We start from the raw sequence: 25,396 nt of genomic DNA, 5'->3' as shown, positions 1-25,396 counted from the left end.
TATCTGTGACCTGTAGACATCTCAAGACTTCCTAAGATCAGTGTCAACAACTGTGTCAGATTATAGTTTTGTTTTTGTTTTATTTAGAAATCTCTACCCTCCAAATGTATTCTTTAACTATGACAGAAGAAAACCTTCAACACATGCTTACTATTAAGTAAATCAACACTTAATACTAAAGCTGAAGCTGTAGAATAAAACATAAATTTGTGTGTGTGTGTGAATGTTGCGGGGAAAAATTATATGCTAGTATTTTACAAAGAGATATTTCTAAGGGAGCTTAACAGACAGGAGAAGGAAATCCACTGGCATTTCTGACAGTACAGAAATGAAAATAAAACAGAAAGCAAAATGTTAAAGGTATCTTTGAAGGTAAGGCTAAAGCCTTTTTCCTCTTCCATTATGATTTCTAAAGAAAAGAAAAAAATGGCAGTAATATGTTCTGCCATGGTTCAGGAACTTGTAGATTATAGTATGTCACCTCAGATTTAGCTTTCCCTATTTTTCTTGTAACAGCCTACTCACAAGGAAGAGATAATATCTTTTTTTTTTTTTTTCTCTCTCAAAAATAGGAAAACTTTCAGGTAGGATTTATCTGCTTTGCATCATTTATTGCACATCTATTTTGGTCCATGCCACATACTATATTAAAATTTTAATAACGATATTTTAATATCTGCATTCCTTTTATAATTACTGTATGACCATGATCTAAAGTAACTCCTTCAGTCTCCAAACACTTGTGAACATTAGCTTACCTTTGTGAATAGTTCATTGCTTTTCAGCTGGACTCACTGTATACAGTTTTATACATATACATGTGTGTGTGTGTATATATATATATGTATGTATATACAGATGTTTGAAAACCAGAGCTTAGAAATGTACTCAGCATTAAACTTACACACACACACAAACACACACAAAACCCAGCATTTTTCTGCCTTAAGAATATCTTCTGAGGGAAGCTGTTGCATAGTCACTGATACTTTTCTAACTTTTTCTAGTTTTCCATTTTTGATTGAAATAAAAATAAGATTCAATAACAGAAACTTTCAAGTTTGTTTATATGCAAAATTTTCTGAACAGTCAATTTTTATTAAATTTCTGTTTATTTATTTAATATATGAAAAATAGCCTCTAGAAAAGGTATCATTTATTCAAAAAATCCTTCTACTATTTCTGTTTTACCACAACATTGTTCAGCCATAAGTAGCATTTTGATCATAATATTCTTTTATAACTACTAAGTGATTCTTCCTTAATGTGGGCCTAATCTTATGTCAACTGACATGTTTCCATTGATGCTAAATTGGCATCATTCCACTGTATCAAGTAAAGACTCAAAAATGCTATATATTCATATCAAAACACCATTTTCATACTCTGTATAGTATAGAATTAAAAAAAAAAAATCACTTTTAAAATTTTTATTAGTCTAAGATGTTTAAGGAAGCCATAAAATAGGAAGATTGTGATCGTAGAGACTTTTTGATCTTTAATTACAAATTAAGTATCCCCCAGCAATAATTTTTATAGAGGACGCCAAACTGTAATTTTTACACCAGAATTTTAAGTACTACGTTTATTTTGTATGTTCAGCTTTCCTTACATTTCCTTTATTTACAGAACATATTCTATAAATGTGAAACAACCTGTTCCCTTGACTCAGTGTCAGAAAAGTAATGAATCATTTCATAGAGTAATGTGCTGAAGATGCTATGAATATTTAAAATGTAGACACAATCTAACTCTACATAGAATGTCTGTGCCTGGGATTCCAAAATCAGCTAGAGATTTCTGAACTTTTGCAGAAGTCCATATGAAAATCTCTAAGTTGTGAACACAAAAGTGAGGACTCAAAAGGACTGTGAGATAAATTCCTCTTTTCTGTTCCTTAGTTTTCATGTAAGTTTTGTGTGAAGTTTATTGTGAATTTTAAATCATATTTTCACTTGTCAGAAGAACATTGAAGGTCTATGAAAATTGATTCATACATCACTGTGTGCGCAAACTTCATTATTGAAAAACTGATACTTTTCAACTTTATGTTCTTTTGGTTTAAATGAAATTCTGTGATTTATTAGCCTTAGGTTAAAGTACTGATTTGTACAAAATTAACATATGTAATTACCTAAATAATTATTCGTACATTATGTTACATCTAACTCAGTAGAATCACTTGTTTTGTAAAGTATGTGAAGTCAGACTTGGGTCTCTCCTTACTAGTAAAAACAAAAATCTGTTAAAAAGAATATCTTCCAAGAAGCAAAACTTTCTAGTACCAGACAGAAGCACCAAAGTGTTTTCTAACTTACTGTTGGTTTTATGATCATCTTTAATACTTCTTTTCAATTCAAGAAACAATTTTATGTTTAAATTTTAAGTTTAAATTTAAGTTAACTCTGCTAATGCAAAAATATCTTTCTAATTTGCCTACGTGTCTCCAAGCATGAGCAATAAGCAGAATCTGAATCTGAATTTCTTCAAAGAATGGAAAGGACTGCTTAGATTTGTATTTCCCTTGTTTAAATCAGGGATGAATCCAAGATTTGGAGCTACAGTAGTTTCTAAGGTTTTTTAATTATGCTAATGTGGATCTTTCAGGTAATATAAAAATGTTTCAGACACCTCATAGCAAAAGAAGAAAATAAGACAATAAGTAACCTTTAATGCTTATGTTTCTGTTAGTCAGGAGACTGGTGACATAGTTGATTCAAAAGATTCTTGCATAATCAATTATCCTAACCAGATATCTCCCAGAGGTTTTATTCCTCAGCAAGGATCATGTAACTTTACTGCTGAGCTATCCTTCAAGTCATGTTCATTGTGACCGAGTCAGATTGCAAATCAGATTACAATCCAGGCCAGTAAGGAATGCAATGCTGTGGCATGAGAAGAATGTGGCACGTTACCCATGTGTGATAACTGAGCGCAGCGTTGCTGCCTGTGGAAGAAATTGCCATACAGAATGAACCTCATCTTATTCATATAATTTCATTCCATTTCATGCCACTCACCATTTCAGACCCCACTATGAATAATCATGTGTGTTTGTATATGACAGAAAATAAGCATACAAAAACTGCCATGCATGATCCCGAATGAAGAAGAGTATTAAAACCATGTACGTTTTATTTTCAGTGTGGTACCATGTTCCTGAGGTTTTGGTAGCAGATTTTCCAGCAGTGACAGAAAAGTAGGAAGGAATTCAATTAAAGTTCCAGAGAGATTAGCAGATTGAGAATGGATCAGAAAAGCCAACAGAGGAGCCTTTCTTATGACACACTAATATTCTGGACTGACCAAATTCTTTGCATTTTGCTCTGTTATTTCTGTCCTGAACAGAAAGACAGCAGGAATTGAATGATAAACTATGTGCAAGTATACCCCAAGGGGAAAACATAGAATTTATGCTGTCCCCAGAAATTAACTGCTTGTTTTACCTAGCTTGTTTTACATTTGTTTAGCCTTTTTGTGGGAAAAAGCCTCAGGCGGTGATTTTTTTTTTTTCTAGACTACAAATTTGTGCCTTGTACAATTCAGGTTCTTCCTATGGACAAGATTAATTCTCAAAACTGAATCATTGTTGTCAGAAACTAATGCATTTGCAATCTGCAAATTAGACATCAAAATAAGACATCAAAAATGTAGTTCCTATCAGCCCGCATCCATGAGTCTAAATGCATAAACCTGGGTTTACTGGTTTCCTGCAAGAAACAAAGTGAGAGTGAAGTTAATAGTGACAGAAGGGCACTGCAAACAACTAAAGAAGAGATTTCAAGAAATGTCATATAATAATCTCAATTAGCTGACGTTTAAATCAGTTGTGTTTAAATGAAATCTGTGTTTCTTTGTTTTCTTGTAAATGTATATAATATTCTCTCTCTGAAAACTTGCAGACCTGTTACACACCATTTCCTTCCAGTCTTCTTTATACTCATTCATTTTACTGTTATTTGAGGGGAAGGAGGAACTGTTTGTTTGCCTTTATTATTTAAATTTCTTGGTTTGTATGTTATTTCAGTTCTTGAAAAAATAAAAACATTTACCACAGAAAAAGGATAAACATAAAAGAATCATGAAACGTCACCTTTCTACAAGGACTTTGCAGTTTTCACACCTTAGGCACTTTAAGTATAGTTCCAGAGTATTTGAATACAGCTGCTCAATCACAATTAATAAAGGAAAATTACATGGTGATTTTTTTTTGTAGTGAACAAATATACAAGAACGATATCAGAAAAACATTTCATTTCTGCTTTGACTTCTAGCTCTCATCTGCTGCAAGGTGCAAAGCTAGTTAGTGTGTCAGCTTGCCATGGTCCCTGTATTTCTCCTCTTTGTCTTTGTACCAATTTAGGTCTAAATGTTACCTGAAAATATTGTTGAAACATGATCTTCCTTCATCCAGAAGCTGATTTAGCTTTTGTACAGGCCACTGATTCTATCATGTGGGTGACTGTGGTTGCAGAATAAGCTTAGATGATCTTTATCTTGTGTCTTTTGGAAAACTTCAGGGTTAGTTGAGCAATCTTGCTACTGACTCAATATTATGTGCTTTATTAACCTCCAGAGTTTGTGTGGAAAGAGAAGAATGCTTAAAGATTATTCTTTTCTTGGGATGACTGATTTTAGAGAAGATCCTGTACCTTATTTGACTTCTTGTTTGGAGGAGTTTGTTTGTTGAGAACCTTGTTTATTTTTATGTGATTGCCAACAGAAGCATTACAGAATTGGAAGAATCCTGTTATTAATATTACCACAGACTGTAAGAGTTAAATAAGTGCAATGATCAAGATTTACAGCCCAGCTAATTAGATTCTAAATATTAAAGCCTCCAAAAATTCTAAATGACTGACTCCATGCCCTCTATCCATGCACACTTTTGTTATATTAAATGTTGATTACAAGTTTGTGACTTGAAAGCACACGGTGAACTATATTTCCAATGTCATGTAGCTCACTGAGCAGCTTATGTACATGCTAGTAACCATATAAATGGAAAAAAAATCCTAAGTTGCTGTAACTAGCAAGCCGTAAAGTAAGAAAACATTGACATAAGTATTAAGAGTATACTAACTATTAACTACACATCTGGAAGAGATGTTCTCCTCTAAAGAAAGATTACATTACAAATATTGTCCTAGTTGTAAGTGAAGCATTAGAATGATAGTCAATGCATTTATCAGAAAGCATCACAGAGAGATTTGGGGCTTTACTGGAGCCTGTTTTAGAAGTGAGGTAGGCAGCTGTTCACTGTCTTATACATGGGTTTATGTTTATTCATCTTTTCTATGTTTTTATTTGGTTGGTTGTTTGGGGCCAACAAAACTTTCTATTTGTTCAAATAGATATTCTAATCAATCTTGAGGCTCAGAAATATGGAAGATATGAAATAATATGTTTAAATGAGCATTCATTACAATTATATATTCAAATGTTGGAGGATATGCTATAATTGTGAAATTGGAAGTAGAAGTTATTAAGATGTAGTGGTACAAAATCCAAATGTTATGTGGCAGTTAGGCTCTAGTTAATGTAACTTATGATCTACAAATTTAGAAAAAGAAAGTTTTCATTTCTAGCACACGTGCTAAATTCAATTACATCTAACAAGCATGATGACAGGGTGCTTTTCATTTCCTCACTCAGAGAGACAAAGTATTTAACAAGTTTAATTGTTCAATATAAAGCGATGATGGGAAGCATATTAAAAAAATATCATCCAATCCTTCAGGAACATTTAAAGTACATGCCATAGTTGATAACATTTTCTGAACAGTAGAATAATTTGGAACAGTCATTTCTTCTTTACTAAGAAAATACATATTTCTCTAAAAAATAAACCAAAGGTTATTGGTGTATTGTAATCAGTAAGATATAGTATAACTAGTAAATTCTGTTAAAATTATGCAAAAGGATGATGATAATATATAGGTGGAGTATCTAAATCACTAATGGTGATTTAACATTCAAAAAGCTGTATTTTGTATTTAGATCCAAATTTATAAATGCCACTGAGGTCAATTTACCAGATATTTAGCATTACATTATGCTCTTGTTATTGTTGCTCAGAATAGTAGCTGCCTTATCTTAGATACTGTTTGCAGACCTATTGGCACCTACATTAATTAGAATAGGAGACATACATATATTCATGAAGTGAATTTGACCTTAGATACAGGACTAGGAAACATCTCTTCTTTAGTCATTTACTTCAGTTTCCTGAACAAAAGTGGATTCATCTTTTTATTATTTATAGACATCCCTGAAGACTACAGCCTTTCCATTTCCTTGTTCACATGGGCTGTGGTGAATCAGGTCTAATGAAACGGCTCCACAGAATGATCCCCAGCACTGAAGGCTCATAATATCGAATAGTGGGCTCTTTCCCACAACACTTGTTCGGGTCAAGACCTAGAGGCTTAAGAAGTTGATTTTTTGTTTGTTTGTTTTCCCCTCAATCTTAAGAATCATAACTCTTATTCTTCTTCCTGAAACCAAACTGCACACTATGTGCAAGCAATTTTAAGATTCAAATAACATATTATTTCCTGCTAGGTCAATAAACATTTATTGAACTTTTAATGCCACATCATAAATTATTTTTAAGGGACCCAAATATTCCAAATATGCTTCGCTAGATGCTTTTAAGATGGTAACATGATTTTTGTTTTTGTTTCAGAAAATAATTAATTAATTCATCTTTGAAAAAAAAAAAAAAAAAAAACAACTCTTCCTCTTTTTTAATTAACAGAAATAGAATTGACCACATCTTAAGCTCATATTAAATGCTTATCACTCCAAATAAGTTATCTGATGCTGGTTGTAATTCAACTTTCTGAAATAAAAAAAAAATAATTGTTTTTTCCTTTTTTTTTTTCTTATTTTGTTCTAATATTTTCTAATGCTCTGCTTAGTTCAAAAGATGGAGACAAAATGTGCATTGCCCAAGATAACAGCTCTGAAGGACAGATAAGCATGTTGATTAGAGATTCTGCTCTTCAACTTACAATTCTACACCCTTGATGATACAGTTCAAGAGTGATCTGTTGAATTGCCAGCAGAAGTGCACTAAAATGCAACAGTTCAATACACAGCCATCTCTAATTTCAAGCTTTTTAATTGAATGCCAGTCAATTACACAGTTATGATCCATATCTTATTACAAATACAAGGTACTATACACACACGTTTTAAATAGCACATTTTCTTAACTTTTAAACCATTTTCCTTTCTAGAAACTATTGCAACTAATCAATCAATTGTGATTATAATAACAGCCACAAAACATTTATTACTTAACATAATTATTTAAATGTAAAATTTTTAAAAAATGCTATATTGTTTTCTGTTAAAACATTTCCCAGCATTAAATACTTCTGCAAAGCAAAGTATTTGTCACCTTCTCATATAAATATTTTAATGTTACCTATCATAGGATTTGAGTAGTTTCCAAAAACTAATTAGAATCACAATAACTCAGCAATCTAATTTACACTTAACCTCTCACCTTTTCCACCCTGATCCATGTCCTATTTTCTTCTTCATAGCTGCTTTGTATAGTGGCTATGAGGATACTAATTTGAAGTGAATTTTCAGCTTTGTTCAGAAAGCTCAGAGAGCTGTGGTCAATCTAATATCCTCTGACAGGGAATCTGAAATCTTTTGTTCTGTTTATTGAATTACCCTATATTCTGCTCCCATGAGCTTTGTTTTTCAGATTGATAGATCATGATTAATGCAAAAGAGAGCAACTGAGGATGACAGTCTCCTCATGGAGAAATATACTCTGAAAGATGTGAGTAAAACATTTCTTAAAGGATTTTGACATTTAGGATGGAGACCACACCTTTGGCTTACCAATTTTAAAGGATACCAATAATCAAAGTTTGTTGTACTTGTATCAAAGTAATATGAATTTCAGTAATTCATTCCAACAGTTTTCAATGAGCAAGCCAGGACCTAATCATTATACAGAAGGCTTGGATACAGCCTTCTAGTCACTCAGGTGGAAAAAGGCCTTTTACAAAATTTTAAGCTATTCAGTCACTCTACAATGCCAAGTAATACAAATGGTTTTCTTTGATGGTCTGGTTAGCATGAGAATATGTCAGAGTAAAGTGATAGGCTGGAAGATTATAGCTTTAGCAAAATTCAACAGAATATTCTCTTCTCACTTGTATCATTTTCTATCTTGATGAAATCTGAATTTGCACAACTGCTCTGTCCTAAGAGCTGATTTCTGTGAGACACTGGGAAAGGTGAAAGCTGAGAATGTTACACACATTAGAGATGAAGAAATGGCATGATGGAACTATTGCCAGCCGAGATCGTGGACTTTAACAGTTTTTCCTCAATGAAAATATTCCTGACTATAGAAGTGTACATTAAGGATGATTATGAAAATAATTTTTGAGGAAATCCAGAATTAAAAGGAAAAACATATAGAGACAGTATATGTATTCCCTATATATTTCCTTGTATTCATGGACTAATTAAAGAATAAGAGGTTATGGTTCTCTTAGAAAATTAAATACAAAATTTTATCAATGTACCTACTAGTGAATAGTCACTGTGAAGCATTAAACAATTGATGCCCAGATTACATTTTTGATCTGTTTTATGGAACATTAGAGATGTGCATACAACATCGCACTATGCTTGTAGTAGTCAATTTAGACTGTTTACAGGAACATATGCCTTATATATGAAATACCTAAAGTTCCAGCTGAGTAAACACTCAAGTTTCCCATCCACTTCAAAGGTCTGCAAACAAACTTTGTGTACAATTTAAAGTGAAAAATGTGTATTATCTGCATCTGACCTTTTTCATTTAAAATGCTGTTCTGCCTTATCTAAATTATTTTTGACCTTTCTTTATTAAATAATAGGTGTAGGGATGAAAAGCTTCATACGTAATATTTCAGTGGAATATATGTTTATGGGCACTCAGATTTTATCAATGCTTTTTGTACCAAGTGTGAGCTCATTTGTCAGGAACCCAGAAAAATTGCAATATATATAGCTAGTAAAGCTGTTGTGAATGCCCATTAATAACTGAGGGTAGAGGGAGTGAGAAGGGGTAGTGAGGGGAGTCAAACATGAAATATAATGATAGTTAAATGTTCTACAGGAGAAATACAGAGCTTAATATCAGGTTATGCACATATATTATTATTTGAGATAAAATCCTGTAACATTCTTAAAGCATCATTTTTAATTATCATGTTTTTATCAACTATAGCTAAAATGTGCTCTTCAGTTGTTAAATTAAAAACATAAGTTGCACACTCATATGAACTGCAATTACTCATTTAGAAACAAGCCAGCATGATTTAAAATCTTATAAGTAAGAAACGGTTGTCTGACATTGAAAGCTATTAGAATGAAATGCTGATAAAGTCAAAGGAGTGACTATTTTTCTTTCTTAAAGAAACATAGTTTCCCTCAAAATAAAGTGCATGGCACTAAACCTACTGAAAGTAAATGGACAGATCCTAGAAATACTCTGAGAGAAGAATGTTTGTATTCTGGTTTATGTTAATATAAAACAATTTAACAATGTGACGAAAAAGTTAATCCACATTTCTATTAAACTTCACCCATGAAAATAAAATCATAGAGTTTGATCTTGCTCTTAGTGAATTCAGTGCATTGAATTTAATAGAAAGATGACCTCATCACAGCTGAGTCCAGCTGATGCTCTAATTAAACTAATTAAACAATTTTAGCTTGTTTTATTCCTCATTTTTTTTACTTCATTTCCCTTGACTGGAGTGCAATTTCACCAAAATAGTAGTAGACTAATCATTAACTGGTAGCAGTGTATAGACTGGAAATTGAGAATCTCAGTACTAGAATACCAGAAATTTATAGAAGTGTAGCTTCTGCTGAATGTGTGATCATTGTTTTTCTGCTCGCTTACATCCCAAAGTAATTAAACTATACAACACAGCTATGTACTTGTCTTGGTGCAAAGTGTGCTGTTTGGAGGTCATGCAGAGATTCCATGAAAATATCACAGTGGGAACTATAGTTCATTTGCATTGTCACTTCCTAAAAATTTGCAGAAACGTACCCTTGAAAGAATTAGGTCATACAAAATGTGGCCTGAGGGTTTCTCCTTTCTGTTTTCCCCAGTGGATTTCTGCAGCTGATGTGATGAAAATTGTTCTACATCAATAATTTTTTGAGTTAATCTTTCCTGAAAAAATTATTTGGCTTACGGAAACAAACAAACATTATTGTTCAGTGGGAAAATTTCCTTGTCTTTCCTTCTAGATCTGATCTCTCAGTACAAATGAAGTGATGTTTCAGTGCACATATAGGTGTATACTAAATGGTGGCAACTGTAATGATCTTCTGAATCTTCTTGAGGTGGTTGTAGTTAAAGCCATGCATTAAAAATGCATGTTGCGATGACGTAAGCAAATGAACACTGCAAAGTTTGTTTTCCTTGGATATTATAACTTACATATCAATAGCTACAGCTTCAAAGCTGAAAAGTTTTCTTTCTCATGGTATTCATTGCCAAAGTCTGATAGTCACACATGCCTTTTGCAGTTAGAATAATGGATGGCTGTGATTTTCTTGTACTTTTGGTACTGTGAAAAAAAAACTGTGAGATAAAAATGTGGTTAGTACTTTTCGTATTGCAAATAAGCTAATTGATCAGTGTGGTGATCAGACAGATGCTAACTTGCTCATTTATAGTTCTGAAACTCATTGACTTACATGGTGAGGTATGAATAGAGCTGAAAGCAGTATCAGGCCCTTTATTTCTTAATACTTTGTAGATTCCTGGGTTGCTTGCTTCTTCTTTAGTTATGAAATGTTTTGATATAAATAAGCACACTTTACTCCTGATTTTGTAATCACTCATACACTTACATGACGATTTCCTGAATCGGACACATATCTACTCGTGACACCAAGAGCTGCATTTTATATCACATTGGATTTCTGTTACTGAGAAACATTAGATGAATTTTGTTGAATTCATTTTCTGAAGCTTCTGATATATATACTTATGTATTTTCTCTTTATTTTTTTCTTTTTTTTTAAAGATTTTTTTGTCTGTTTTGTTGTTGTTGTTCTTGTTTTTCTTTTTGTTGTTGTTAATATATAGCTTAAGCTTGAGCAATGTTACAAATTAGATGATGCTAATTTATCTTTGTTCACTTTGCATTATAGTTGTAGCATTTTTTTCTTAAATATTTCTTAAATATATTAAATATATATGAGTATGATACAGAGAGAACATACTTATGTAATTTCTTTAGATTGCACATTATAATCATATATTTAAGTGTTATTGCAATATAAATTAAAAAGAAAAGGAATAAGCTTGTATCACTTTTAGATCAGTTATTACTTCTGTGCAAACATAAACAGCCATAAATAAATGAAGATAGATGCAGAATAACCATCTGTTAGGAAGTTAGTTCAAGTCAAAACACTTAAAACTTGGCACTGTAGCTGTATTCATGTAAATCTGTATTTAAGTAACTAGCCTCACGTACAGATGTTCTGTTTCACTGCAGCCTTCATTTGGGAACTGGTAAGGGCTCAGGATCAGCCTGCTCAGGTAGCTGCCTAAAATTGGATTCAGGTGCTAAACTTTGGGAGTCTCTGTTCGGAAACATTGGCACGAGTTCATGATCTAACAAAAGGTCTGTCTTACAGCTTCTTTATTGCTAACTCATATACGTAAAGGTCAAAAGAGACTCTCTCTGAGTAACTAATTTGATAATTAGGTGAAATCTTCTGGATTGTGAAAGGTTCAGATTTGAAACCACACGAGCTGAACAATGCTGTATGTGTTTCCAGCTTCCTGGAGGGGTCCTTCACCACTACATTTTCATAAAATAAAAACTAAGGCAGCCCTCACCCATCTTTCTTTACCTGCCTTCCTAAGAATACAAGGGTTATGGGGCCACAATATATCTTTGCTGTAACTCTTTGCCCTCCTCAACTCCTGTAATATTCTAACCTATTGTCTTGTTTCAGTCAGACTGGAGAAGTGGTAGAATTTCTAACAAAGTAAGCATCTGGGTAGAGGGGAGAGATCCAACAACGTGCCCATAGTGAGAGAAAGATTGGCACAACTCAGTTGTGCCAATATTGCAAGTATATTGCCATATTGCAAGTGTAAAGATTGACAGTGAGACAAGGATTGCAGTAAGCGTGCTTGGGTTTTTGCTAATGTACCAGTTTTATACACACAGCACATACAAGGCATCAGAACGGGCCTTAGCTGATACTAATACTACCTTTCAGCTGGTAGAACATATAGAAAACTTACATTATTATTCTAAAAGGGCATAACGCTGAACAAACACACATTTGTGGAAAGCAGGTATCACTACTGTCCCGAGGCACAACTTGCTTTTAAAGAAAGTAGTCGGTGTCACCCAAAAGGAAAAGCAATGGATATCTATCAAGAAGATAAATATCTTAAGGAAAAGTTCTGAGCTGTAGCTCCAGGATGGATGCAAAATCCTGAGTCTTGAGGTAAAAGCAAGATTTTAGACAGTTGGTTCTACTTGCCACTTCCCACTGGCTGCCTCTGGGAGACTCCATGCTTAGCCTTTTACTCACTTGGGCACTCTTTTGGGAATGTAGCACCTGCCTCATGCAGGTAAGTCTAGTGCAAGCCTATGGATTCTCCTGCAGAGCTCACGTGACAGATTCTAAGTGTTGCAAAAGACTTGATTTGGTCTGAAATTTCAATTCTGTTTATAAGAAATTTATACCATGATGTTGTCTCCCTCACTATGTTTCTAATTCTGCCTGGCTGTTCTCACAATTGTCTTCAATGGGTATGTGAAATCAAGTCAGTCGGTTAGCTGAAAATTATGAGTGTTATTATTGTTCCTATCCTGTAAAACCGAGTTCTTATCTTATAGTATCACTTCCCCTACAGAGCTAGAATCATAACTCCTGTTTATGCCCATCTGAGCTGCTAGATATGGATATATTACAATGGTGAAGGTATGTGAATAAACTGATATCAGCTTTCCTTTCTGAACAACTCCTGAGGATTTGGAGGCAGTAGTTATAGTCTCACTGCTAGACAACTATCAGCAGTTTGGGGAGCTGTTGAGGCAGATGGCTGAGGCGCTAGATCTGATAACAAATAAGCCTAAGATGACTTACTGACTCTTCAGCATTTTTTGATATTAAGCAGAGAGGAAAGCTTATGCTTCTCTATAATGAGGATATTACCAAACCAGCAAGAGATGTCTGGATGATTCTATTTTTGATCCATATAATTAAAAGTAAGGAAGACAATAGAAAAAGAGAGGTACTTAAGCACTTGCAGGTTACTGGTACCTCTCTTCTCATATACTAATCAACAGCTTCGGTACACCTCCTCCATCTTAAAACAGATAATACTTATGTTGATAGCACACATTCTGTAGGATCCCTATTCTTATTTTATTAAGGTTGGCCTTCACTTCTAATCATTTCCCAAATACACATATAAGTAGGTGAGATTCTTTCTCAGAACTGTAAAGAAAAGGTATTGGATCCCTGCTACAGAAGTGTGCAGATAAGCCTATATAACTTTTCACCTTGTCTTGCTACTAAATGACAGTTGAAAATCAACAGGCTTGGATATAACATACTGATTGGTAACCATCAGTATATACATGAAATTGCAGTATGGAATAGCTTACACTATGGAATAACTATGCTGATCCATAATGTACTTATTCATATAAATTGGAACCTTTCTGGAGCATGCTTAAGAAAATTAATTAGCCAAATGAATGTTCTTGGCTTTCTTTCCTCCTTTTTCAGCCTTTGTTTTTCTTTGTCTTGTACTCCTCCCATGTTCACATTCTTGTCCTTGGGGCAAGAATTGTCTATTTTACTTATCAGTCAAGTTCCCGATAAACTTTGTCTGTGCTAGGACAAATAATTCAGGAAGCACATTCCAGATATCACCATTCAGTGATGAAATTTCTTCATGACTCCTCAAGAATGTTGCTGACATTAATTTATAGACTAGTATAGGTTATTCCTTTCCCTTAAAATAACATTCCGTATTTTCCTTCAAAAGTCACCATTCTGCATTAGATGCTGTTATCCAGAAATGCTCAGTAATACTTTTCTGAAGCAGCATTTTCTGTTACTCCTGAGCCAGAGCTTCCATGGGTACCAATTCAGCACTGCAGCTGCAGAGTTGCATCACAGACCTTTATACTCACAGCAACCATTAGCATTAGGCAGTGTAGGATGTGGAATAGCCATCTGTGACCTGGTGGAGAAAGGTGATAAAGGAATTTTGTGAGATGTTACTTCTCTATTTCCTCTGAAGGATGACCCTATCCACAAAGCAATAAGCATTCCAGGAAAACTGTGAGATAATATTATTCATGAAGTATCTCTCACTTAGTCAAGCTGTATTCCAGGTTATCTTTTCAACGTGTCCCAAATTTACTTAAAACAAAACAAAAAACCTCATGACTTTCTTTCATAGCAATGGCCATTTCATTAAAGCTGGTTATAATGTGAGTGCTACTCTCAGATTATCCATGTGCAAGACAGCATATTTCAGTAACCAGGGAACATTTTTCTTGACAGCTTTTTGCTTTTGTTCTTCATTGGAATACATGAGAATGAAAACTGGCAAATACTCAATAAGAGCATATTGTGCTCTGCAGTGCTATTTACCTTTTTTCTTGGCTGTTAGAATCCTCTAGGCTAGCCTGAGTTGACCAAGAGCATTCAGCCGTATCACTGACTTCTTCGTTTGTCTCTTCCTCCCTGTCCTGACATGTGTTTGTGTGTATATGAGCTGTTTTCCTTTTGAATCTGAACAGATGTAGGCTTGCCTGGGACCAGAGATAGAAGGGCTGTAAGATGAGTGAATGATGCATAAAAAAAAAAAAAAAAAATAATAAGATTGCAATTGCAAAACGTAGCATGCTTTACCTACATATTGGAGAATGTAAGTGGTCGTATTTTACTTGTTATGTCAGGATTAGCTGGATATTAACAAATTACAAATATGTGATCTGTGGCTGTAAGGCTCTGGCACAGCAAGATGTCAGGGTAAACCCTCAAATGACCAATGCAAGGGAGATGAACTTACTGTGACTAGTACACCTCCATCAGCTTATAGAAGTTAGATTTTTGCAGGAGTTTAGGACAAAGAGAGCAAAATACTAATTCAGCTGAGCACCAAAGATTTTTTTTTATCAATCCTTATTGCTGGTCAGATTCACTGCTTCTGTAGTGAAGTGAATGTATTATAAAATTTGTCACAAACTGACCTAGAAGTGCTTCATTGTTAGCAGCTGGATGTTTTGTACACAAAGGCACCCATACAGATATGGGAAACGTATTACTAGTGTGAAGAGAGGTGGAACTTTCCCTGCTGAGCATGTCATGTATCCTGTTTGCACGGAGAAAAAACATTTTTACTTCCATTCCTAGTCCCAGAATAGACAAGTTTCAAGGTCTATTTCAGTAAATGTGGAAAATCAAGTATAGGCTTAAGAGATTATGTGCTTATGGATAATTGTAATTATTTATGTGTAAGCAATGTAAGAAATAGCAGATTTTTGTTTCATATACTCATACATGTCAGCAGTAAATTTTTATCATGGACACTGTAAATCAGAAAAACAGTCTTAATTCTTTCTCCTGTAGGTCGGATTTACAATTGTATTTTATTTTTTCAGAAAAATACTGTATGGAAAAGGGAAAAGGTTCTGCATTAACAAGTTTTATTGGAATAACACAATTTTTTTAAAATAATGAACAAGAATAATAAAACTTAGTAAAAGAAATGCATATACTTATATATTTTAAAAATCCTCTTAAAATATCGTCATATATATGAATAATAATTTTATCTCAAAAAATAACACTAGCTATTTCCCATCTTATTGTTTTTATACACACCTGCTATTTGCAGTTTTTTCTTTATTATGACCAATTTTATTTAGGCATCATAAAAATGCTTGTATTTTAATAACTTTACACTGCAATTACCTTGTGGAAAAAATAGGATTAGATTTTATAAAACACAATCTGGAAACTATGCTACCTACTACATAAATGGAGTAGTAAGTAGATTCTATACTGATAGTAAAGGGAGTAATCTTATAGAATTTGCATAAGAGGGAAAAAAAAAAAAAACTTCTTTCTGTCTATTGCAAGAGTGCATCTGTCTCAAGTCTTAGTAGGTGGTCTCAGTAGTGGCACAGGTTACTGGATAAAACATGTATAAGTAACTTCTGTCTTCCTAGAAACCCATTGATGTTATCAATGGCATTTTTTCCTGTTAACTGCTGTTGCAGTTCAGCTCCTTCAGTTTCTTGAAATTGAGCAAAGTGGTTCTTGGATGAATGAAAATGTCAGGCAGTTCGGGAGCTCACAGTATCAGCATGCTTCACTATTCAAGTCCCTGCCGTTTTGATAGCAAGCTGGACAATAAGTAGTTGTACCTGTGATAGTTGACTTTTAGCAATTATCAAGACAGGTTATGTACTTTCACAGCATGCCAGCAAACAACCTTCCTGTCATTGATTTATCTCAGAACACGTGTTTAGAGGAATATATGATCCAGAGAAATTAACAAATGATAATGATGTCATTTAACATCAGTAAAAAGTGCTGACGAGTTCTTTGAAGGCAGATATCTAAGTGCCAATATTTAAAATAACATTTTCAAAAGAAGCTTTTCTTAGAACAATATGGGAAGAATGCAGCAAGCTATACAGGAGAGCTTTCATACCCCACATTCCTCAAGTTGCTCTTCTTCAGATTACTATTTTATCATTCAAAAAGATACAACAAGATGCAAAGATTGTTTGGAACAGCTGCCTGCTGTTTTCTTTCTGTAGAGCTGTAGGCCCATGATAGTGGTAGTATGTCCTCACCTAACTGTGTGCCCCAGGATACAGAAGTGTCTTGTTGGCATATCAGGATACACTCTCCTTAAGCATCGCTTTACAAGACTGAACTGCTGTACAACAGGAGTAAGTTTCCTATGATTTTAGATACTTGCTGTTTTTGCATGTCTCCAAGCATTATGGCTTTTCTTATAAATCTGTCCATGATGTAAGAAGATCTCAGGCATTCAGCTCACTGTGCTGGATGCTGCTGGACCTCTTGCTTTCTTCATACCTGGCACCCTTTTGAATTACAGGTCAGGCAACAAAAGGTTACACGTGTAAAGTAAAGAAGGGCAAGTGCTTTCCAGTTAGAGTCATTAATGAAATAGTTCTCCCTCTTCGCTTATCTTTCTTCACATTTAATGCATTGAAAATTTTGAAAAACATAAGACAATTTTTTGACAGGATTAAAAATCAGTCTGTATATGATGTATATGCAGTTCCAGTATTGCTTTCTAAAAGCTTCAGCTTTCACAGGTCAAAAGCTGTGAACCTGCAGAAACACCACATCTAGGGGACAGGATTTTCCTTCTCTTTTATCTACCTTGCGTTCTTTGTATTCTTATAGGTAAGGAATACAATATATATATATATATATATATATATATATATATATACACATACATTTCAATTGTATCAAAAAATTACTTTTTTTCTGTTTGAAAAGCTTTATAAATTCAAATCTAAGCTTTTCTTAATGAAAAAGAAATAGCTGTCAACTAGTTTTTCGTAAGAATTTATTTTATGTCCTTCTGTTGTTCATTAATATATGCAAATTCATGTCTTGGGATGGTCATTATTTTTTATTTGTCATATACATTGATCCAATTGGAAAATCACAGAAAGAAACAGTCATCAGATTACTGATTATGTGATATTACTTTCTCTGTCTGGTTTCAGGGCAGATCACTACTTTCCAGTTGCAGAGCTATCTGTCCTTTAAACTGAATAAATTCTGCCTTTGTCCCACAGCAATGAAAGAAATCTTCACACATCTACACAGTCATTCATAGCTTACATCTCCTTGTCCTTTCTCAAATCACTGCTAAAACATCCTCAATAGACTTTGGGTTCTTGCTTATTTCCCTTAACTAGGGAACAGGAAAACTACAAAACTGGCAACTTCAGGCATATCTAGCAACTTGCTCCCATAATTCTGATGGAAAATTTGTAATATAGTGACCCATTTTTATATGGTTGCTTTCCAGTGGCAATAAAGGGCTCACCATTCAATTACAAGGTTACAAAAGCTGTCATCGAGGTCATTTAGTTGACAACTAAATTTTTGACAGGCCAGCTATACCAAATGAGGTCCTGAAATGATATCAGTTTTGAGTAGCATGTTTAGATATGGCAAATTCCATTAATATGTTACAGATATTCAAAAATAGTGATTTATTAGCACAGAGTAACAAATTACTACTGAGCTTTTTGTTGTAAAGAAAAAATAAGAATACTTTCCCTCAAAATAATTTTGGCTACATAAAAATATTCCAAGAGAGGAAGAAGAGGGGAAGGAGGACAGGTTGTCAAGCACCATGATTTTAAGTATGAATGAACTCGATAAAAATTGGCTGTTATAGCCAATACGTTTTAAAATGAAAGCATTTTGGGACTTTCAGCTTTGTCACTTTTAATTACTTTTATATATATATATATATTTATATATATATATGTTTATTACACACACACACACACACATAAACACACTTATTTTCCATAGTTTTAATTTCTTTTGTATTAATTGTGCCATAGTTGGATGAGGAGCTAGAGTGACAAGCAAATGTATTTCACATCAGAGCAGCAAAGCTGTGCAAATTTTGCTCTCCAACCGTGTTTTCCATTAAAAAAAAATATTTACTTTGTACTAGTTTACATATGTCCAAAATGATTGGAAGAACATCAGATTCACATAAGTGGTGCAACTCTTGTTGCACTTTAAGCATGATTTGTGGCCTAATTTTGCAACAGTAAACAGTGTACCAAGGCCACAGAGATCTCAGACTCCAGTTTCAGTTCCCCTGTTGTGCATGCTGTTTATCTAAGATTATTTAACACTACTTTGTTTGATATTGATCACTAGCACAAACATAGGCAAACTTCAAAGTCAAAATTAATTGGAGAAGTTTAAATGCTTAGTGAGGAAAAATGTACAATAATCTTTTCTTCTTTTTTACCTCATTTGTCAAAAGTATTTGCTAATATCATTTGTTACAGAATCTGTGATTTCTACATTTTTTAGTTCAACTTAAAAAAAAAAAAATCTGGACTTAGAATGGATTACATCTGATGTTGCTAACATTTCCTGGAAGTGGAAAACTGTGATAACAGCTGCTGTCTTGGCTCATTTTCAGTTGCTGTTTTTCGGTGGATTCTTTTTTTATTGGTTTTGGTGGTGGTTTTTTTTTTGTTTTTTTGTTTTTTACTGCAGCAATTTACAAGTAGTTACAGCTATCTACAGTAGGCTTGCGTCATTAGTAAAACATTGTAAGTCAGTCAAATGTTTCCTTTCCAATCTGAGTGCTTCCTCCACTTACTGAATTGTTGACTTTCTGAATAGTATTTACAGTAATAACACTTGCATTCTAAAATAAATGCTAATTTATGAAATAAGCTAAAAGCTAGCTGCATACAGAAGATAACAGTAGAAAGAATCTATATTTTATGTTAAAATGCAATGCCTCTAATGAGAATTTTAAAAATCTTGTAAGCATCTTATTTAGACAGACAATACCCAGCAAATTTATATCAAATGTATAAAGTGTTTTGTTGGTTGTTTTTTGGTTTTGTTTTATAAAACTTATGATGAGCAGAAAGTTCTGTATACTAGTATTCTTAATTCCATGCATACATGATTTCTCCTTGGATTGAAATTTCCTTCTGCAATCTTTGCAGTATTGTAGCATTGTGAAGTGATAAACATTCAGCACTAGTGATGAAAAATAGAATGAGGAGCCAAGTAAAGCAAGAGACAAAGAACTCTAAATGCTGATAGTGACAAAAAAAAAAAAAAAAAAAAAAAAGGTTTGTGTATATTCAAAGTTTGCCCTCCTTAAGGTTTATTATTACTTCCAGCTTTAATGTTTTAATGTGTTTTGAAAGATACGTGTTTTTGTTGTGTTGTTGTTGCTTTTTCAAATGATGTTTTCATAGTATCAAGAGTGTTAACAAATTTTTATTAGTTTTTCATTCAAATCTGTGCTTCTTTCTTCTGTATATGATTAAGCTTCCAAAAACAATGTTATATAAGCAGGATAGTGTCTGTTTCTATGCCAAAAGCTTGGTTTTGCTTTGTATCAAAACAGACAACAGTTCTCCCCGTGAAGCAACTTCAGCAAATCCATCTTCACCAAATATGTTTTAATATTTAAAGAACACTTCCCTTCATCACATATTAAATGGCTGGTGAAGAGCCATGCCAGCTCAAGGACCTCTGCACCATTTCTGGTTCTGGGATTACTGTGCACTGAGCAACTTCAGGTATTTGACCCTGAGCAACCTGATCTAACTTTGAAAATGGTGCTGACTCTGAGCAGGCCATTTGGACCAGATGACTCCAAGGTTTGTTCCAACCTAAATTACTCTATTGTCTGTTCTTTCCAGTTTTTGAGATTTGGGACCAGCCTGTGTGAGGCCAGTTTGTGCTTCTGTGTGCACATAATCTAGACACGTCCTAAGAAACATCCAAAATTGGTGTCCATGTTGCTGTGAGCCTTCAGGAATGGAAGACAGAATTTTATGTCTGTGTTGGTAATGACTCAAAGTTGTAATCTCCGTGTGCCTCGTCCTTTACTTGAGTAAAATGAACCCTCTGTTTCTTAGCCAGTGACCCTCCATTTCTTGGCATCCTGTAACTTTTCACAGACTTGCAATTAAATGAGCAAGGAGACCAAGCTACCTCATCCTTCCTGGAGCTGGCAATTTCAAAGCAGAACTATGAGTCAGGGTGGCAGGAGCGGTGCAAAGGAGTCCTGCCTCCTGCTGCACTGACTCATCAGGGGCTTTCACTTTCCGCCCCGGTCAGGAAGCCAACATCTTTTATGGCAATTAAACTAATCCTAACAAGAGGACTTTGAGAAATTTATTAAGCTCTGAACTCTACCTGAGCAGCAAAGTTATGAGATGTGAACCCTGACACACATACATGCCAATCAGTATATTATGTCAGTGAGCTTTCATTTATGTTTTGATGCCAACTCCTGGAAGGGATAAAGTCCTGAAATTTGACACAAAATATATTCATGCTAGTTTGTACTGCTTAACTGTATGTTATTCTATGATAGGCTTTTTTTTGGTAGAAATATGATTCCATACTGAGTAATACATCTGCACACTGCAATACCTTCATTGTTGTTTTTTGAAGAAAAAGTCTTATGCAGTTAGTGGTTAGCATGTTGGATTAATGTAATCATTTTAATTGATGAAATGGCCTGTTGGTTTGACTAGGATGAACTGAGGTAGCAGTTCAGAAGTGGTTTTTACCATAGTTAAATTTCACCATTAGTAGTACATTCATCGTCTATAACAAAAAGTGCAAATGCATGATTTGTGTCTAATATTTTCCATGACTTGGGGCAAGTCACTTTACCTTTCAGTATGTCTGTTTCTCAATATTCAAAAAGGGAGAGATGATGCCTATCTTTCCAAGTAGCTTTAGGGATTTATATCCAAGAAAGAAAGAAAGAAAGAAAGAAACAAACAAACAAACAAACAAACAACAAAACAGCAGCCAACCAATCTCTCTATTGTTTGTTAACTAATAGTAGTTTAAAAATTTCTGCCTCTTGTTCTTAGATAAACCCTCTTGCTCCAAGAAAAAAATAAATCTATGTGGTTATATATGTGTTTATAAGTTCACCTGTAAAGAATAAAGAAATGGCCTTTGAATTACAATTTGATTACAAAAAAAAATAAAGTTTAACCTGGGGACATGGGGCTTTCTTCCCAGTGTCTTCAGAAATCTCTTTTATGTTTCTGTGCTCCAACACTAAGCATTCCTCAGATATTTAGCATCCAGGGAAATTCCGATATCCCAAGATCTACAACGTTCCTACACCAATAGGTGTATTCAATGTCTATACAATAGGTGTATATAAATGAAAACTCCAGTTTGAATCTGTGCTTTCCATGAAACAGAGCCACCATCAGGAGCACGATCTATTATCTGTGACTTACAGAAAGGTACTTTGACTTATTTGGGAGAAACCCCATTTGAGATCTGGCCTGCCTCAAAGTGAAATCTAATAATCTGAAAGAATATCTAGGCCACTTTCAGATGCTAACAAATGTCTAGAGGTACGAATAGGTCTTCCTGAGCTTTAACAGTTGATTTACTTTTCTTGTCCACCCTAGGACTTAAAAACTGCCCTGTGAAGCTCTTAATGCTTTGAGAAAAACTTGCCTATCCTTCTTTAATGCAATACAATTTAAAATTTGTAGTATTACCATAGTAAATTTTTAAAAATGAAATGCAATACATATAACACTAGATTTTCTTTAATGTCCTGAATCACAAATAGAAGCATGTCTAGACTCAAATGCAAACCACGTTTTATAGCACAACTCAAATCCTCCTCCGTTCCCTGCCAAATGCTGAGTTCAGTCCCTGCAGGTCTGAGCAGGGTTTCCTCAGCTACAGCGGCTGGCACCATGAGTGCTTATGGCAGAGCAGGGAGTGCCGCTGCTCGCCTTGGTGTGCTGGCTGGTTTCATCAGCCAGCGCAGGTCTTGACAGGTGCAGAGCCTTCCACCTCGCTTTTCAGGGCCGTGGAGCCCTTGGTGCAGGATTTAGGAGACTGGGAACTAACGTTTTGGTCCAGAAAGGGAAAACAAGATATTTTCCTGATTGTAATCCTCTAGATCTGCAAGCACTGCTTCAGTGAGCTTCTTCTAAATGCAATAACAACATTTGCTCTGAAAAGAGTTCTTGATGCATGATGAATTTGCCAGACATTTCACTTTGAGACCAAGATATGACAAATGTGCTTTCTCGCATTTTCATGTTGATTTATTCTCCCTCACAAAGGACAACTTCATAAAGAGCTTGAATCAGATCCACGTTCACACTTTACATATGCAACATTTTTGTGGCTGACAAAGTTGGCTCCTCATGCAAACTAGCTTGGAACTGAAGTCAAATCAGAGAAGGGCATGCCGAGATCGCTACACTTCAGTAGCTATTTTTTCCAACTAATCATCATTATTATGACTAGATATTTACCCTTAGGTGCATTGAGCAGATCACTCTGACTCATCCGTTCATTGGATGTTGTCCTGTTGGGTTAATCATTATCTTTTTGTCTGAAAGATTTTTTAATTCCTCTAACTGCCTGGGATAGCTATTTTGGTACTTACCAGGTGACCTCAGTGCTGACACAGCCTTTCTGGTATTGTTGGTTGTAACTTGTGTCATGACCTTAATGTGAATTATGGCTGTCTTGAGGATACAAACCTTCATGTAGCGCAGATGGTCTGTAGGAAAAAGATGTTAATGAAGGTCTGTACATCACACATTGTCTTCCCTTGCAGACTATTTCCTTTACCATTGCCTCATTCTTGTGGGCACCTTTTAATCAAGCTTCTAAGGTATAATTTATTGTACAGACTATGCTCTAATAAAAAAGACTACAACACGGGATTCTGGAAGATGCCTTTGCTACCAGCATTATCACTGCATCTTGTTGGCCTCCAAACTTGCTTAGTTCTCCATTATGCATTGTATCACCATTACTTCCAGAGAGTAGATTTTTTTACTACTTCTTTGAAAGAATGATGAAAGCTGTGTAAGCTCATTAACAGAGCATGTGTGTAGGCTTAAAATTACAGATAATAGACAAATGGTTGGAAAGTCAGTAATTCCTTTACGTATTTGCCAAGACTTGGGTCAAAGTTCAGAGTTTCCTTTGCTCAAACTGGTGAAATCAGAAACACCTCCAGGTGTTTTGGGGAGTGTTGGCAGTGCACATGCAACACAGGTGAGGAGGCACAGTTGATCTCAGGTGTTTTCTGCAAGAGCAAACCATGTCTAGTCTAAATTGCACTCAATTTTAATGTGCTTTACTTTTTGCATAATATATTTTGTATAAGCTAATTCAAAGCCATAAGCTATTTTATTTAAGAGCTCTTGTTTTCTATGCACTCTCAGAATCTATTATTTCTAACATTACAATCAATTCATTGTAGTCAATGTTGATATCACAACCCTGGCTTCTCACACACACGAAACGAATGGTTAATTTATAGGAAACTGTCTGTGTCTTTAGGAGTAATCATCACAAAGTATTTAATGTCTTTCTACTCTGAAGCCCAGTTCTTTTACGTCACATCTGCATTTGTGTAAACATTAAAAAAAAAAAAAAAAAAAAAGATATATACATAATTGACTTGGAATGCAATCAAATATATAACATGGATATTCAGGAAAAAGGCAATTTTTACCTCAGTGTTTGTCTTTTCCTTCATCAGCATGGTTCTTCAGGTTTAGTGGTAAAGGGTCACAGGCTTAAAATTCAGATCTTTGGGCTTAGATCAAGGAAAGGACGTAAGGGTGGAGTGCAGCTCTATGTCTATACCCTACAGGACTTGCGTTGTGGAGGCAGCACTGGGAGCAAAACCTGCCCTCACCCCTTGTGGGCACCGCATTTCTGATGTGAAAGGGAGGCACTACACAAAAAGTTGGTTGCGTTGTCATGACAAACGTGTCCTTAGCCGGCTGGCTGAGGCTGTAATAAGTAAGCAGCGTTATCTGAGATGTTAAATGTGTGACATGGGCACGTTGCCACCACAGCCTGGAGCAAGACCACTGACTGACTGCATGTGGACTCCCCACGGCGGTGCGACAGCCGCTCCGCCTGGCCAATGCACTGCACCTGGTCAGCATACATTATGCTCTTACCAAATTATTTTTGATATGTCTTAAAATATATCCATATTAAGGCAGTTTTCATTATACTGTTTTTAAACAAAATTGAACATATTTTCCTCTTTTAAATGTCTTGGCATCATTGCAGGTGGATTTATTTCCTACTTGTGTATTTTGTGTTCTCACAGTTATTTACACTGTGAATTTTTTTGAATGATTACGCTCTGTGTGTGAGTGTGTGCCACCCTTGCTAATCCATGTTAGAGAAAGCAGGAGCGAATGTTACGGCGTGTAGGGGCAGCAATAATTTGTCCTTTTGACACTGGCTTAATTTTACACATTTTTCAGGGAGCAGAAATTGAATGAGTGCCATGTTATACTCCAAACATCTCTTTTAGGCCAAATGACATCCCCTCAACCAGAAACGACATAAGCCTGTGAATATGATGTCTAACATGGAACAATCCCAAAGCAATACCTATTGAAGATTTCAAAGCATAGCAAGTCTAGCTTAAGTCACATTTTGTAGATAAGCATTTATGCATCTGGCAGTAGAATTTTGTCCTAAATAAGCAATGTTATGAAATAAAGTAGTAATGGTATTAAGAGATTAACTG

At 34.7% G+C, this 25,396-nt stretch overlaps 1 protein-coding gene and 2 long non-coding RNA genes across 5 annotated transcripts in view; 2 read left to right on the top strand and 1 right to left on the bottom strand.

Annotated features, from left to right (window-relative positions):
* LOC110353697 (uncharacterized) overlaps positions 1-24,277 on the top strand; it is a 48,456-nt gene extending 24,179 nt beyond the window's left edge. The window contains exons 2-3 of the long non-coding RNA XR_002404484.4: positions 20,225-20,399; positions 20,523-24,277. This is a non-coding gene — a long non-coding RNA (uncharacterized lncRNA). The remainder of the gene's footprint in view (positions 1-20,224; positions 20,400-20,522) is intronic.
* PACRG (parkin coregulated) overlaps positions 1-25,396 on the top strand; it is a 217,922-nt gene that overhangs the window by 191,041 nt on the left and 1,485 nt on the right. The gene's annotated exons all lie outside the window — the stretch shown is intronic.
* LOC113843199 (uncharacterized) lies at positions 7,109-24,496 on the bottom strand. 2 transcript variants are annotated; one of them, XR_003496387.3, is made up of 4 exons: positions 24,356-24,496; positions 23,273-23,389; positions 14,689-14,849; positions 7,109-14,272 (listed from the first exon to the last, which is right to left on the bottom strand). It is a non-coding gene; the product is annotated as an uncharacterized lncRNA (long non-coding RNA). The 2 variants fall into 2 exon arrangements; XR_003496388.3 differs by lacking the exon at positions 14,689-14,849.

Source organism: Anas platyrhynchos, chromosome 3 (assembly GCF_047663525.1).
Source record: "Anas platyrhynchos isolate ZD024472 breed Pekin duck chromosome 3, IASCAAS_PekinDuck_T2T, whole genome shotgun sequence".
NCBI lineage: Eukaryota > Metazoa > Chordata > Aves > Anseriformes > Anatidae > Anas > Anas platyrhynchos.
The sequence above is the reverse complement of the archived record's forward strand: the minus strand, read 5'-3'. Positions and strand labels throughout refer to the sequence as shown.